This window comes from Sus scrofa, chromosome Y (genome assembly GCF_054392235.1).
Source record: "Sus scrofa isolate SSC_HxYL_T2T_F1_AM1 chromosome Y, Sscrofa_HxYL_maternal_Yorkshire_Landrace_v2.0, whole genome shotgun sequence".
NCBI lineage: Eukaryota > Metazoa > Chordata > Mammalia > Artiodactyla > Suidae > Sus > Sus scrofa.
Window position 1 is genome coordinate 26,731,901 of NC_139402.1, and position 14,505 is coordinate 26,746,405.

Sequence of the window (14,505 nt, forward strand, 5' to 3'; positions counted from 1 at the left end):
CACACGTTCAGGGGAAGAGCCATCCTTCTGTAGAGAGCAGGTGGGCACAGAGGAGGTGGAGTTGCCTTCCATCTGAGAAACTCAGGCCCAATGGTTTCCATGGTAATGACATGCTGCCCACCAAGCATTGTGACACAACAGACCCTCTGTGAGAAGAGAGGCGAGGGATGGGCCCAAAGAGGGAAGCTCTCACCGTCAACCCTCAATTGTTGTACATTGGGCAGCCTGAGCTCATGACCTGGAGGTATTTTGATACTAAATTAAAGATGATCCATTGGATGTATTGGACACTTTGATGATCAGTAGTATTTCCAGCATTCTTCTCATGGCCACCATTCTCATCAGGCTCCTGAGTAAATAGCCACTGCTCAGGCTTGCTTTTGGATTACGATATATCTGACAGGGACCAGGGAGCTTATCACCTCCAGCCTTTTCCAACAGGGGCAAAGAGACTCCTAAGTATGACGGGGATGATGAATCTCATTCCAGAGCTCAAACCATGAAAAAAGCCACTCTGCATTCAACCAAGGACGAGGCCCTCAATATCAAACCTGAGGAAATATTGGAATGGGGGGAAGGACAATTCCCTGCTTCGGAACATACACGTCAATAGATGAAAGCACACACTAGCTATCCACAGTAACAAATTTCCCGAGAATGAAGCTGGGATATGTGTGGTGGGTATTTCACAGGTTGATAAGAAAAAGTCCTGTCTAAAGGGGTGCTGGATGGAAGTGGGGGGACTAGTTCCACTGCTGGCTTGTTTGTGGGGTACACAATTGTCAGGCATTTAAAAAGTCTCTCTTCTTCTCCTCCGTGAGCCATGTGCTGGGGGCCCCTTGTGCAGGTCTTGAGGTTTCCCTCTTGGACGAGAGGGGCCTCTGGCTTGCCAATTGAGGGTCTAGAGTAGGAGGAGGATTGTCCCAAATGGAGACTGGTTTTAGGGGACCGAATCCTTGAACTCTCTCCCATTGCCATTCAGACCCTGCTGAAAGGTGCTCAGCCACTCTTAATATGCCAATTCATTGAGACATGAAGAGTCAGAGACTTCAATTCCTAATCACCCTTAGAAAGAGACGAGAGATCCACCTCACCAGCAATTTCACAGACCTGATCCCACACGTGGGGTGTGCTGCAGAGACGTGAATTCTCACTCGGTCCCTTATGTGTAGGTGGTGGAAAAGATGTTAATCTGTGAGTCAAATCTGTGACCATGTAGAACGCAGTACAAATGGGATGGTCATCTGTCAGTGTGAAGGGCTGACAATGGTAAGATAGGGGTACACTGTGTAAGGTGGAATATCTCCATACAAACAGAGGAGTTATTTCCAGTGAAATGCTTTCATATTTGATAGGAGTTTGGAAGACTGATGGAAAATCTTGGTGAAAGAAATTGACTGCTCTCCTGGATGGAATATGACAACATGGACCAGCAGATATAACCTTGGATGTGGAGGATTCGAGAGAATGTGAAGGAGGAAGAAGCCAAGAGAGAGAGAGAGAGATGAGATTTGGATACAAGCCACATCCAGGGCACAATTTCATTCCCAAGCCCTTGTATGTGTTTCCGGGGACTATTAGAGACAAAGGCTATATCAGGACTCTTGCATGAGATTTTCACTCCTTCTTGGCCTGTCTCTAGAAATATGTCAGTTGCAAGCAGTTCTCCCTGCTTGGCACCCATATCTTCTCAAAAGACACGAGGTGTGGGTCAGGTTAAGTGACACCCTCTATTTTCCCTAAATGGAAAAGACACTTCCTATTGAAATGGCAGCTCATAGGGGGTTCTTCCTCAGTCATTCCTTGAGGTCATTATCCAGGGGACTTTGGTTTGGGTGTTTGGAATGACATCTTTTCCCTCCAAAAGAGATTCTGTCCTGTGTATTCGTGTGAGGCAGTGAGTGAGAAAGCACTTGACCCTGAAGTGCTACACATGTTATAAGAGATCCATCATGATAGAGAGAATTTGGCTCCCCAGGGTGTGGAGTTGCCTTCCTTCCGAAAGGTGCAGTGCCAGAGGTGGCCATGGCACTGTTATTATGCCCATGGAGCCTTGTGCCCAAACAAACTCTCCTTGAGGAATGAAGTGTGTGATGGGCCATAAGTGGGACATTCTCCCCCTCAAACATTGAGAGTTCAAAGTTAGACACCATGAGCTCTTGCTCTGGAGGTATGCCGAAGTTGATGGAAATGAGGATCCATCAGAGGGGTGGTCCTCTTGGATGAACCATATTCTCTCCATCTTTAGCCTCATAGCCACCACTCTCATCAGGCTCCCAAGCTCAATGTGGATTCTAGAGGCTTGGTGTTTGCACATGTGATATCTTCAGGGGATCCGTGGGCAGAATACCTCAAGGGAGTTCCTACATGTGAACAAAGAACTGTGCTTCATGGCCATTTGAATCAAGACATCCCAGGGCACAAAGAAGGAATCCATGCCCCAATGCTCTCCACCAAGCATGAGGCCCTGGATGTAACCCCTGAAGAAGACAGTCCCAATGGGGATTATCCAGCTCCACACTTCTGAATCCATATTTCCATAGCCTAAGCCACAGGGGAGCCCTCCAAACAGAGGCATTTTAACCGAGATGTAAGCGGTCTATTTCAGGTGCCTTTTCCACAGGTGGATAAGAACAAGCCCTCCCTCTCATGGAGGGCTTCCTGGGAGTGTGGTGCCTGGCGCCAGTGCCAGTGTGTTTGTTGTGTCTACAGTCATAAGGAAGGAATGGTGGGTCGATTGTCTGATCTTGCAGGAGTCCTGTGATGATGCCTGCAGTTTGAGGGTATTGAAAGTTCCTTCCAGGAAGGGACAGGGCTCTGTCCCTGACACTCATGATGCTAGAGAATGAGGAGGTCTATTCCATAGAGACTGGTTTTGGTTGACAGACATCTTGCACTCTGGGCTCTGGTTGGCCAGCCCACTGGCCAAGGATGCTCAGACCATTGTTTGGATGCCCAATCATTGAGACATGACGAGTCCTAGACTTCATCTTCTAAATCGCCTAACAACGAGTCCAGACATCCACCCCCGAGCAAATCCACAATACCTCATGGACTAGGTAGGGAATGCTGCAGATCAGCCATTTCTTGGGAGAGCACTCATGTGAATGTTGCTTCAATGTGTTGCTCTCTGGGTCCAATATGGGACCCTCCAAACCGAAGTGCATATGAAGTGGTCAGCGTGTCCATAGGAAGGGCAGAATAAGGGAAGTGTTGTGGAAGGATGACCTACTTGTGGTCTGTCCACAAAGCACAGGAGTTCTTTCTGGACCACGGATTTTATATGTGATCAGAACTAGGGTGACAGTGAGAAAAGTCTGGGGGTTAAGTTGGACCATTCTCTTGGCTAAAATATTTCATCCATTATCACCACAGGTCAACTTCTAGCAGGAGGATTCCCGAGAGATTGAAGGGAGGCAGAGGGACAGTGAGAGAGCTAGAGAGAAGGAGATGAAAGGAAGGAGAGAGAGACGAAATGGTGCTGTGGATTCACAACCGTCAATGGCGGGATAATTTCTACAAGGACATGCCTTTGTTTATGCTGGATAGCACACAAATGGGACAAACCAGCACACGTGTACCAGAGTCTTCTCTACTTCCTGGCCTGAGTTCCAAAATGTGTCCATTACAATTCTTGCTCCATACTGGAAGACAGGTTTGAAAGCCTTGCTGTGGTCCCTATATCTTCTCCAATGGCATGGTGTGGAAATCAGGTTAAAAGATATTCCATAGTTTCCTTCCGTGGAAAAGCCTCCTCCCATGGAAAGGGATGCTCGTGGGCTGTTCTTCCTCCATCGGCCATTGTTTTCCTGTTCAGGTTCTGTGGGTTGTGGGTTTTTTTCAATCCCATATTTTCTTTCCCCATGAGAATGTAGACTGTGCATTCCTGGGAAGCAGTTCTTGAACCACCGTGTTGAGCCTGACACACGTTCAGGGGAAGAGCCATCCTTCTGTAGAGAGCAGGTGGGCACAGAGGAGGTGGAGTTGCCTTCCATCTGAGAAACTCAGGCCCAATGGTTTCCATGGTAATGACATGCTGCCCACCAAGCATTGTGACACAACAGACCCTCTGTGAGAAGAGAGGCGAGGGATGGGCCCAAAGAGGGAAGCTCTCACCGTCAACCCTCAATTGTTGTACATTGGGCAGCCTGAGCTCATGACCTGGAGGTATTTTGATACTAAATTAAAGATGATCCATTGGATGTATTGGACACTTTGATGATCAGTAGTATTTCCAGCATTCTTCTCATGGCCACCATTCTCATCAGGCTCCTGAGTAAATAGCCACTGCTCAGGCTTGCTTTTGGATTACGATATATCTGACAGGGACCAGGGAGCTTATCACCTCCAGCCTTTTCCAACAGGGGCAAAGAGACTCCTAAGTATGACGGGGATGATGAATCTCATTCCAGAGCTCAAACCATGAAAAAAGCCACTCTGCATTCAACCAAGGACGAGGCCCTCAATATCAAACCTGAGGAAATATTGGAATGGGGGGAAGGACAATTCCCTGCTTCGGAACATACACGTCAATAGATGAAAGCACACACTAGCTATCCACAGTAACAAATTTCCCGAGAATGAAGCTGGGATATGTGTGGTGGGTATTTCACAGGTTGATAAGAAAAAGTCCTGTCTAAAGGGGTGCTGGATGGAAGTGGGGGGACTAGTTCCACTGCTGGCTTGTTTGTGGGGTACACAATTGTCAGGCATTTAAAAAGTCTCTCTTCTTCTCCTCCGTGAGCCATGTGCTGGGGGCCCCTTGTGCAGGTCTTGAGGTTTCCCTCTTGGACGAGAGGGGCCTCTGGCTTGCCAATTGAGGGTCTAGAGTAGGAGGAGGATTGTCCCAAATGGAGACTGGTTTTAGGGGACCGAATCCTTGAACTCTCTCCCATTGCCATTCAGACCCTGCTGAAAGGTGCTCAGCCACTCTTAATATGCCAATTCATTGAGACATGAAGAGTCAGAGACTTCAATTCCTAATCACCCTTAGAAAGAGACGAGAGATCCACCTCACCAGCAATTTCACAGACCTGATCCCACACGTGGGGTGTGCTGCAGAGACGTGAATTCTCACTCGGTCCCTTATGTGTAGGTGGTGGAAAAGATGTTAATCTGTGAGTCAAATCTGTGACCATGTAGAACGCAGTACAAATGGGATGGTCATCTGTCAGTGTGAAGGGCTGACAATGGTAAGATAGGGGTACACTGTGTAAGGTGGAATATCTCCATACAAACAGAGGAGTTATTTCCAGTGAAATGCTTTCATATTTGATAGGAGTTTGGAAGACTGATGGAAAATCTTGGTGAAAGAAATTGACTGCTCTCCTGGATGGAATATGACAACATGGACCAGCAGATATAACCTTGGATGTGGAGGATTCGAGAGAATGTGAAGGAGGAAGAAGCCAAGAGAGAGAGAGAGAGATGAGATTTGGATACAAGCCACATCCAGGGCACAATTTCATTCCCAAGCCCTTGTATGTGTTTCCGGGGACTATTAGAGACAAAGGCTATATCAGGACTCTTGCATGAGATTTTCACTCCTTCTTGGCCTGTCTCTAGAAATATGTCAGTTGCAAGCAGTTCTCCCTGCTTGGCACCCATATCTTCTCAAAAGACACGAGGTGTGGGTCAGGTTAAGTGACACCCTCTATTTTCCCTAAATGGAAAAGACACTTCCTATTGAAATGGCAGCTCATAGGGGGTTCTTCCTCAGTCATTCCTTGAGGTCATTATCCAGGGGACTTTGGTTTGGGTGTTTGGAATGACATCTTTTCCCTCCAAAAGAGATTCTGTCCTGTGCATTCGTGTGAGGCAGTGAGTGAGAAAGCACTTGACCCTGAAGTGCTACACATGTTATAAGAGATCCATCATGATAGAGAGAATTTGGCTCCCCAGGGTGTGGAGTTGCCTTCCTTCCGAAAGGTGCAGTGCCAGAGGTGGCCATGGCACTGTTATTATGCCCATGGAGCCTTGTGCCCAAACAAACTCTCCTTGAGGAATGAAGTGTGTGATGGGCCATAAGTGGGACATTCTCCCCCTCAAACTTTGAGAGTTCAAAGTTAGACACCATGAGCTCTTGCTCTGGAGGTATGCCGAAGTTGATGGAAATGAGGATCCATCAGAGGGGTGGTCCTCTTGGATGAACCATATTCTCTCCATCTTTAGCCTCATAGCCACCACTCTCATCAGGCTCCCAAGCTCAATGTGGATTCTAGAGGCTTGGTGTTTGCACATGTGATATCTTCAGGGGATCCGTGGGCAGAATACCTCAAGGGAGTTCCTACATGTGAACAAAGAACTGTGCTTCATGGCCATTTGAATCAAGACATCCCAGGGCACAAAGAAGGAATCCATGCCCCAATGCTCTCCACCAAGCATGAGGCCCTGGATGTAACCCCTGAAGAAGACAGTCCCAATGGGGATTATCCAGCTCCACACTTCTGAATCCATATTTCCATAGCCTAAGCCACAGGGGAGCCCTCCAAACAGAGGCATTTTAACCGAGATGTAAGCGGTCTATTTCAGGTGCCTTTTCCACAGGTGGATAAGAACAAGCCCTCCCTCTCATGGAGGGCTTCCTGGGAGTGTGGTGCCTGGCGCCAGTGCCAGTGTGTTTGTTGTGTCTACAGTCATAAGGAAGGAAAGGTGGGTCGATTGTCTGATCTTGCAGGAGTCCTGTGATGATGCCTGCAGTTTGAGGGTATTGAAAGTTCCTTCCAGGAAGGGACAGGGCTCTGTCCCTGACACTCATGATGCTAGAGAATGAGGAGGTCTATTCCATAGAGACTGGTTTTGGTTGACAGACATCTTGCACTCTGGGCTCTGGTTTGCCAGCCCACTGGCCAAGGATGCTCAGACCATTGTTTGGATGCCCAATCATTGAGACATGACGAGTCCTAGACTTCATATCCTAAATCGCCTAACAACGAGTCCAGACATCCACCCCCGAGCAAATCCACAATACCTCATGGACTAGGTAGGGAATGCTGCAGATCAGCCATTTCTTGGGAGAGCACTCATGTGAATGTTGCTTCAATGTGTTGCTCTCTGGGTCCAATATGGGACCCTCCAAACCGAAGTGCATATGAAGTGGTCAGCGTGTCCATAGGAAGGGCAGAATAAGGGAAGTGTTGTGGAAGGATGACCTACTTGTGGTCTGTCCACAAAGCACAGGAGTTCTTTCTGTACCACGGATTTTATATGTGATCAGAACTAGGGTGACAGTGAGAAAAGGCTGGGGGTTAAGTTGGACCATTCTCTTGGCTAAAATATTTCATCCATTATCACCACAGGTCAACTTCTAGCAGGAGGATTCCCGAGAGATTGAAGGGAGGCAGAGGGACAGTGAGAGAGCTAGAGAGAAGGAGATGAAAGGAAGGAGAGAGAGACGAAATGGTGCTGTGGATTCACAACCGTCAATGGCGGGATAATTTCTACAAGGACATGCCTTTGTTTATGCTGGATAGCACACAAATGGGACAAACCAGCACACGTGTACCAGAGTCTTCTCTACTTCCTGGCCTGAGTTCCAAAATGTGTCCATTACAATTCTTGCTCCATACTGGAAGACAGGTTTGAAAGCCTTGCTGTGGTCCCTATATCTTCTCCAATGGCATGGTGTGGAAATCAGGTTAAAAGATATTCCATAGTTTCCTTCCGTGGAAAAGCCTCCTCCCATGGAAAGGGATGCTCGTGGGCTGTTCTTCCTCCATCGGCCATTGTTTTCCTGTTCAGGTTCTGTGGGTTGTGGGTTTTTTTCAATCCCATATTTTCTTTCCCCATGAGAATGTAGACTGTGTATTCCTGGGAAGCAGTTCTTGAACCACCGTGTTGAGCCTGACACACGTTCAGGGGAAGAGCCATCCTTCTGTAGAGAGCAGGTGGGCACAGAGGAGGTGGAGTTGCCTTCCATCTGAGAAACTCAGGCCCAATGGTTTCCATGGTAATGACATGCTGCCCACCAAGCATTGTGACACAACAGACCCTCTGTGAGAAGAGAGGCGAGGGATGGGCCCAAAGAGGGAAGCTCTCACCGTCAACCCTCAATTGTTGTACATTGGGCAGCCTGAGCTCATGACCTGGAGGTATTTTGATACTAAATTAAAGATGATCCATTGGATGTATTGGACACTTTGATGATCAGTAGTATTTCCAGCATTCTTCTCATGGCCACCATTCTCATCAGGCTCCTGAGTAAATAGCCACTGCTCAGGCTTGCTTTTGGATTACGATATATCTGACAGGGACCAGGGAGCTTATCACCTCCAGCCTTTTCCAACAGGGGCAAAGAGACTCCTAAGTATGACGGGGATGATGAATCTCATTCCAGAGCTCAAACCATGAAAAAAGCCACTCTGCATTCAACCAAGGACGAGGCCCTCAATATCAAACCTGAGGAAATATTGGAATGGGGGGAAGGACAATTCCCTGCTTCGGAACATACACGTCAATAGATGAAAGCACACACTAGCTATCCACAGTAACAAATTTCCCGAGAATGAAGCTGGGATATGTGTGGTGGGTATTTCACAGGTTGATAAGAAAAAGTCCTGTCTAAAGGGGTGCTGGATGGAAGTGGGGGGACTAGTTCCACTGCTGGCTTGTTTGTGGGGTACACAATTGTCAGGCATTTAAAAAGTCTCTCTTCTTCTCCTCCGTGAGCCATGTGCTGGGGGCCCCTTGTGCAGGTCTTGAGGTTTCCCTCTTGGACGAGAGGGGCCTCTGGCTTGCCAATTGAGGGTCTAGAGTAGGAGGAGGATTGTCCCAAATGGAGACTGGTTTTAGGGGACCGAATCCTTGAACTCTCTCCCATTGCCATTCAGACCCTGCTGAAAGGTGCTCAGCCACTCTTAATATGCCAATTCATTGAGACATGAAGAGTCAGAGACTTCAATTCCTAATCACCCTTAGAAAGAGACGAGAGATCCACCTCACCAGCAATTTCACAGACCTGATCCCACACGTGGGGTGTGCTGCAGAGACGTGAATTCTCACTCGGTCCCTTATGTGTAGGTGGTGGAAAAGATGTTAATCTGTGAGTCAAATCTGTGACCATGTAGAACGCAGTACAAATGGGATGGTCATCTGTCAGTGTGAAGGGCTGACAATGGTAAGATAGGGGTACACTGTGTAAGGTGGAATATCTCCATACAAACAGAGGAGTTATTTCCAGTGAAATGCTTTCATATTTGATAGGAGTTTGGAAGACTGATGGAAAATCTTGGTGAAAGAAATTGACTGCTCTCCTGGATGGAATATGACAACATGGACCAGCAGATATAACCTTGGATGTGGAGGATTCGAGAGAATGTGAAGGAGGAAGAAGCCAAGAGAGAGAGAGAGAGATGAGATTTGGATACAAGCCACATCCAGGGCACAATTTCATTCCCAAGCCCTTGTATGTGTTTCCGGGGACTATTAGAGACAAAGGCTATATCAGGACTCTTGCATGAGATTTTCACTCCTTCTTGGCCTGTCTCTAGAAATATGTCAGTTGCAAGCAGTTCTCCCTGCTTGGCACCCATATCTTCTCAAAAGACACGAGGTGTGGGTCAGGTTAAGTGACACCCTCTATTTTCCCTAAATGGAAAAGACACTTCCTATTGAAATGGCAGCTCATAGGGGGTTCTTCCTCAGTCATTCCTTGAGGTCATTATCCAGGGGACTTTGGTTTGGGTGTTTGGAATGACATCTTTTCCCTCCAAAAGAGATTCTGTCCTGTGTATTCGTGTGAGGCAGTGAGTGAGAAAGCACTTGACCCTGAAGTGCTACACATGTTATAAGAGATCCATCATGATAGAGAGAATTTGGCTCCCCAGGGTGTGGAGTTGCCTTCCTTCCGAAAGGTGCAGTGCCAGAGGTGGCCATGGCACTGTTATTATGCCCATGGAGCCTTGTGCCCAAACAAACTCTCCTTGAGGAATGAAGTGTGTGATGGGCCATAAGTGGGACATTCTCCCCCTCAAACATTGAGAGTTCAAAGTTAGACACCATGAGCTCTTGCTCTGGAGGTATGCCGAAGTTGATGGAAATGAGGATCCATCAGAGGGGTGGTCCTCTTGGATGAACCATATTCTCTCCATCTTTAGCCTCATAGCCACCACTCTCATCAGGCTCCCAAGCTCAATGTGGATTCTAGAGGCTTGGTGTTTGCACATGTGATATCTTCAGGGGATCCGTGGGCAGAATACCTCAAGGGAGTTCCTACATGTGAACAAAGAACTGTGCTTCATGGCCATTTGAATCAAGACATCCCAGGGCACAAAGAAGGAATCCATGCCCCAATGCTCTCCACCAAGCATGAGGCCCTGGATGTAACCCCTGAAGAAGACAGTCCCAATGGGGATTATCCAGCTCCACACTTCTGAATCCATATTTCCATAGCCTAAGCCACAGGGGAGCCCTCCAAACAGAGGCATTTTAACCGAGATGTAAGCGGTCTATTTCAGGTGCCTTTTCCACAGGTGGATAAGCACAAGCCCTCCCTCTCATGGAGGGCTTCCTGGGAGTGTGGTGCCTGGCGCCAGTGCCAGTGTGTTTGTTGTGTCTACAGTCATAAGGAAGGAAAGGTGGGTCGATTGTCTGATCTTGCAGGAGTCCTGTGATGATGCCTGCAGTTTGAGGGTATTGAAAGTTCCTTCCAGGAAGGGACAGGGCTCTGTCCCTGACACTCATGATGCTAGAGAATGAGGAGGTCTATTCCATAGAGACTGGTTTTGGTTGACAGACATCTTGCACTCTGGGCTCTGGTTGGCCAGCCCACTGGCCAAGGATGCTCAGACCATTGTTTGGATGCCCAATCATTGAGACATGACGAGTCCTAGACTTCATCTTCTAAATCGCCTAACAACGAGTCCAGACATCCACCCCCGAGCAAATCCACAATACCTCATGGACTAGGTAGGGAATGCTGCAGATCAGCCATTTCTTGGGAGAGCACTCATGTGAATGTTGCTTCAATGTGTTGCTCTCTGGGTCCAATATGGGACCCTCCAAACCGAAGTGCATATGAAGTGGTCAGCGTGTCCATAGGAAGGGCAGAATAAGGGAAGTGTTGTGGAAGGATGACCTACTTGTGGTCTGTCCACAAAGCACAGGAGTTCTTTCTGGACCACGGATTTTATATGTGATCAGAACTAGGGTGACAGTGAGAAAAGTCTGGGGGTTAAGTTGGACCATTCTCTTGGCTAAAATATTTCATCCATTATCACCACAGGTCAACTTCTAGCAGGAGGATTCCCGAGAGATTGAAGGGAGGCAGAGGGACAGTGAGAGAGCTAGAGAGAAGGAGATGAAAGGAAGGAGAGAGAGACGAAATGGTGCTGTGGATTCACAACCGTCAATGGCGGGATAATTTCTACAAGGACATGCCTTTGTTTATGCTGGATAGCACACAAATGGGACAAACCAGCACACGTGTACCAGAGTCTTCTCTACTTCCTGGCCTGAGTTCCAAAATGTGTCCATTACAATTCTTGCTCCATACTGGAAGACAGGTTTGAAAGCCTTGCTGTGGTCCCTATATCTTCTCCAATGGCATGGTGTGGAAATCAGGTTAAAAGATATTCCATAGTTTCCTTCCGTGGAAAAGCCTCCTCCCATGGAAAGGGATGCTCGTGGGCTGTTCTTCCTCCATCGGCCATTGTTTTCCTGTTCAGGTTCTGTGGGTTGTGGGTTTTTTTCAATCCCATATTTTCTTTCCCCATGAGAATGTAGACTGTGTATTCCTGGGAAGCAGTTCTTGAACCACCGTGTTGAGCCTGACACACGTTCAGGGGAAGAGCCATCCTTCTGTAGAGAGCAGGTGGGCACAGAGGAGGTGGAGTTGCCTTCCATCTGAGAAACTCAGGCCCAATGGTTTCCATGGTAATGACATGCTGCCCACCAAGCATTGTGACACAACAGACCCTCTGTGAGAAGAGAGGCGAGGGATGGGCCCAAAGAGGGAAGCTCTCACCGTCAACCCTCAATTGTTGTACATTGGGCAGCCTGAGCTCATGACCTGGAGGTATTTTGATACTAAATTAAAGATGATCCATTGGATGTATTGGACACTTTGATGATCAGTAGTATTTCCAGCATTCTTCTCATGGCCACCATTCTCATCAGGCTCCTGAGTAAATAGCCACTGCTCAGGCTTGCTTTTGGATTACGATATATCTGACAGGGACCAGGGAGCTTATCACCTCCAGCCTTTTCCAACAGGGGCAAAGAGACTCCTAAGTATGACGGGGATGATGAATCTCATTCCAGAGCTCAAACCATGAAAAAAGCCACTCTGCATTCAACCAAGGACGAGGCCCTCAATATCAAACCTGAGGAAATATTGGAATGGGGGGAAGGACAATTCCCTGCTTCGGAACATACACGTCAATAGATGAAAGCACACACTAGCTATCCACAGTAACAAATTTCCCGAGAATGAAGCTGGGATATGTGTGGTGGGTATTTCACAGGTTGATAAGAAAAAGTCCTGTCTAAAGGGGTGCTGGATGGAAGTGGGGGGACTAGTTCCACTGCTGGCTTGTTTGTGGGGTACACAATTGTCAGGCATTTAAAAAGTCTCTCTTCTTCTCCTCCGTGAGCCATGTGCTGGGGGCCCCTTGTGCAGGTCTTGAGGTTTCCCTCTTGGACGAGAGGGGCCTCTGGCTTGCCAATTGAGGGTCTAGAGTAGGAGGAGGATTGTCCCAAATGGAGACTGGTTTTAGGGGACCGAATCCTTGAACTCTCTCCCATTGCCATTCAGACCCTGCTGAAAGGTGCTCAGCCACTCTTAATATGCCAATTCATTGAGACATGAAGAGTCAGAGACTTCAATTCCTAATCACCCTTAGAAAGAGACGAGAGATCCACCTCACCAGCAATTTCACAGACCTGATCCCACACGTGGGGTGTGCTGCAGAGACGTGAATTCTCACTCGGTCCCTTATGTGTAGGTGGTGGAAAAGATGTTAATCTGTGAGTCAAATCTGTGACCATGTAGAACGCAGTACAAATGGGATGGTCATCTGTCAGTGTGAAGGGCTGACAATGGTAAGATAGGGGTACACTGTGTAAGGTGGAATATCTCCATACAAACAGAGGAGTTATTTCCAGTGAAATGCTTTCATATTTGATAGGAGTTTGGAAGACTGATGGAAAATCTTGGTGAAAGAAATTGACTGCTCTCCTGGATGGAATATGACAACATGGACCAGCAGATATAACCTTGGATGTGGAGGATTCGAGAGAATGTGAAGGAGGAAGAAGCCAAGAGAGAGAGAGAGAGATGAGATTTGGATACAAGCCACATCCAGGGCACAATTTCATTCCCAAGCCCTTGTATGTGTTTCCGGGGACTATTAGAGACAAAGGCTATATCAGGACTCTTGCATGAGATTTTCACTCCTTCTTGGCCTGTCTCTAGAAATATGTCAGTTGCAAGCAGTTCTCCCTGCTTGGCACCCATATCTTCTCAAAAGACACGAGGTGTGGGTCAGGTTAAGTGACACCCTCTATTTTCCCTAAATGGAAAAGACACTTCCTATTGAAATGGCAGCTCATAGGGGGTTCTTCCTCAGTCATTCCTTGAGGTCATTATCCAGGGGACTTTGGTTTGGGTGTTTGGAATGACATCTTTTCCCTCCAAAAGAGATTCTGTCCTGTGTATTCGTGTGAGGCAGTGAGTGAGAAAGCACTTGACCCTGAAGTGCTACACATGTTATAAGAGATCCATCATGATAGAGAGAATTTGGCTCCCCAGGGTGTGGAGTTGCCTTCCTTCCGAAAGGTGCAGTGCCAGAGGTGGCCATGGCACTGTTATTATGCCCATGGAGCCTTGTGCCCAAACAAACTCTCCTTGAGGAATGAAGTGTGTGATGGGCCATAAGTGGGACATTCTCCCCCTCAAACATTGAGAGTTCAAAGTTAGACACCATGAGCTCTTGCTCTGGAGGTATGCCGAAGTTGATGGAAATGAGGATCCATCAGAGGGGTGGTCCTCTTGGATGAACCATATTCTCTCCATCTTTAGCCTCATAGCCACCACTCTCATCAGGCTCCCAAGCTCAATGTGGATTCTAGAGGCTTGGTGTTTGCACATGTGATATCTTCAGGGGATCCGTGGGCAGAATACCTCAAGGGAGTTCCTACATGTGAACAAAGAACTGTGCTTCATGGCCATTTGAATCAAGACATCCCAGGGCACAAAGAAGGAATCCATGCCCCAATGCTCTCCACCAAGCATGAGGCCCTGGATGTAACCCCTGAAGAAGACAGTCCCAATGGGGATTATCCAGCTCCACACTTCTGAATCCATATTTCCATAGCCTAAGCCACAGGGGAGCCCTCCAAACAGAGGCATTTTAACCGAGATGTAAGCGGTCTATTTCAGGTGCCTTTTCCACAGGTGGATAAGAACAAGCCCTCCCTCTCATGGAGGGCTTCCTGGGAGTGTGGTGCCTGGCGCCAGTGCCAGTGTGTTTGTTGTGTCTACAGTCATAAGGAAGGAAAGGTGGGTCG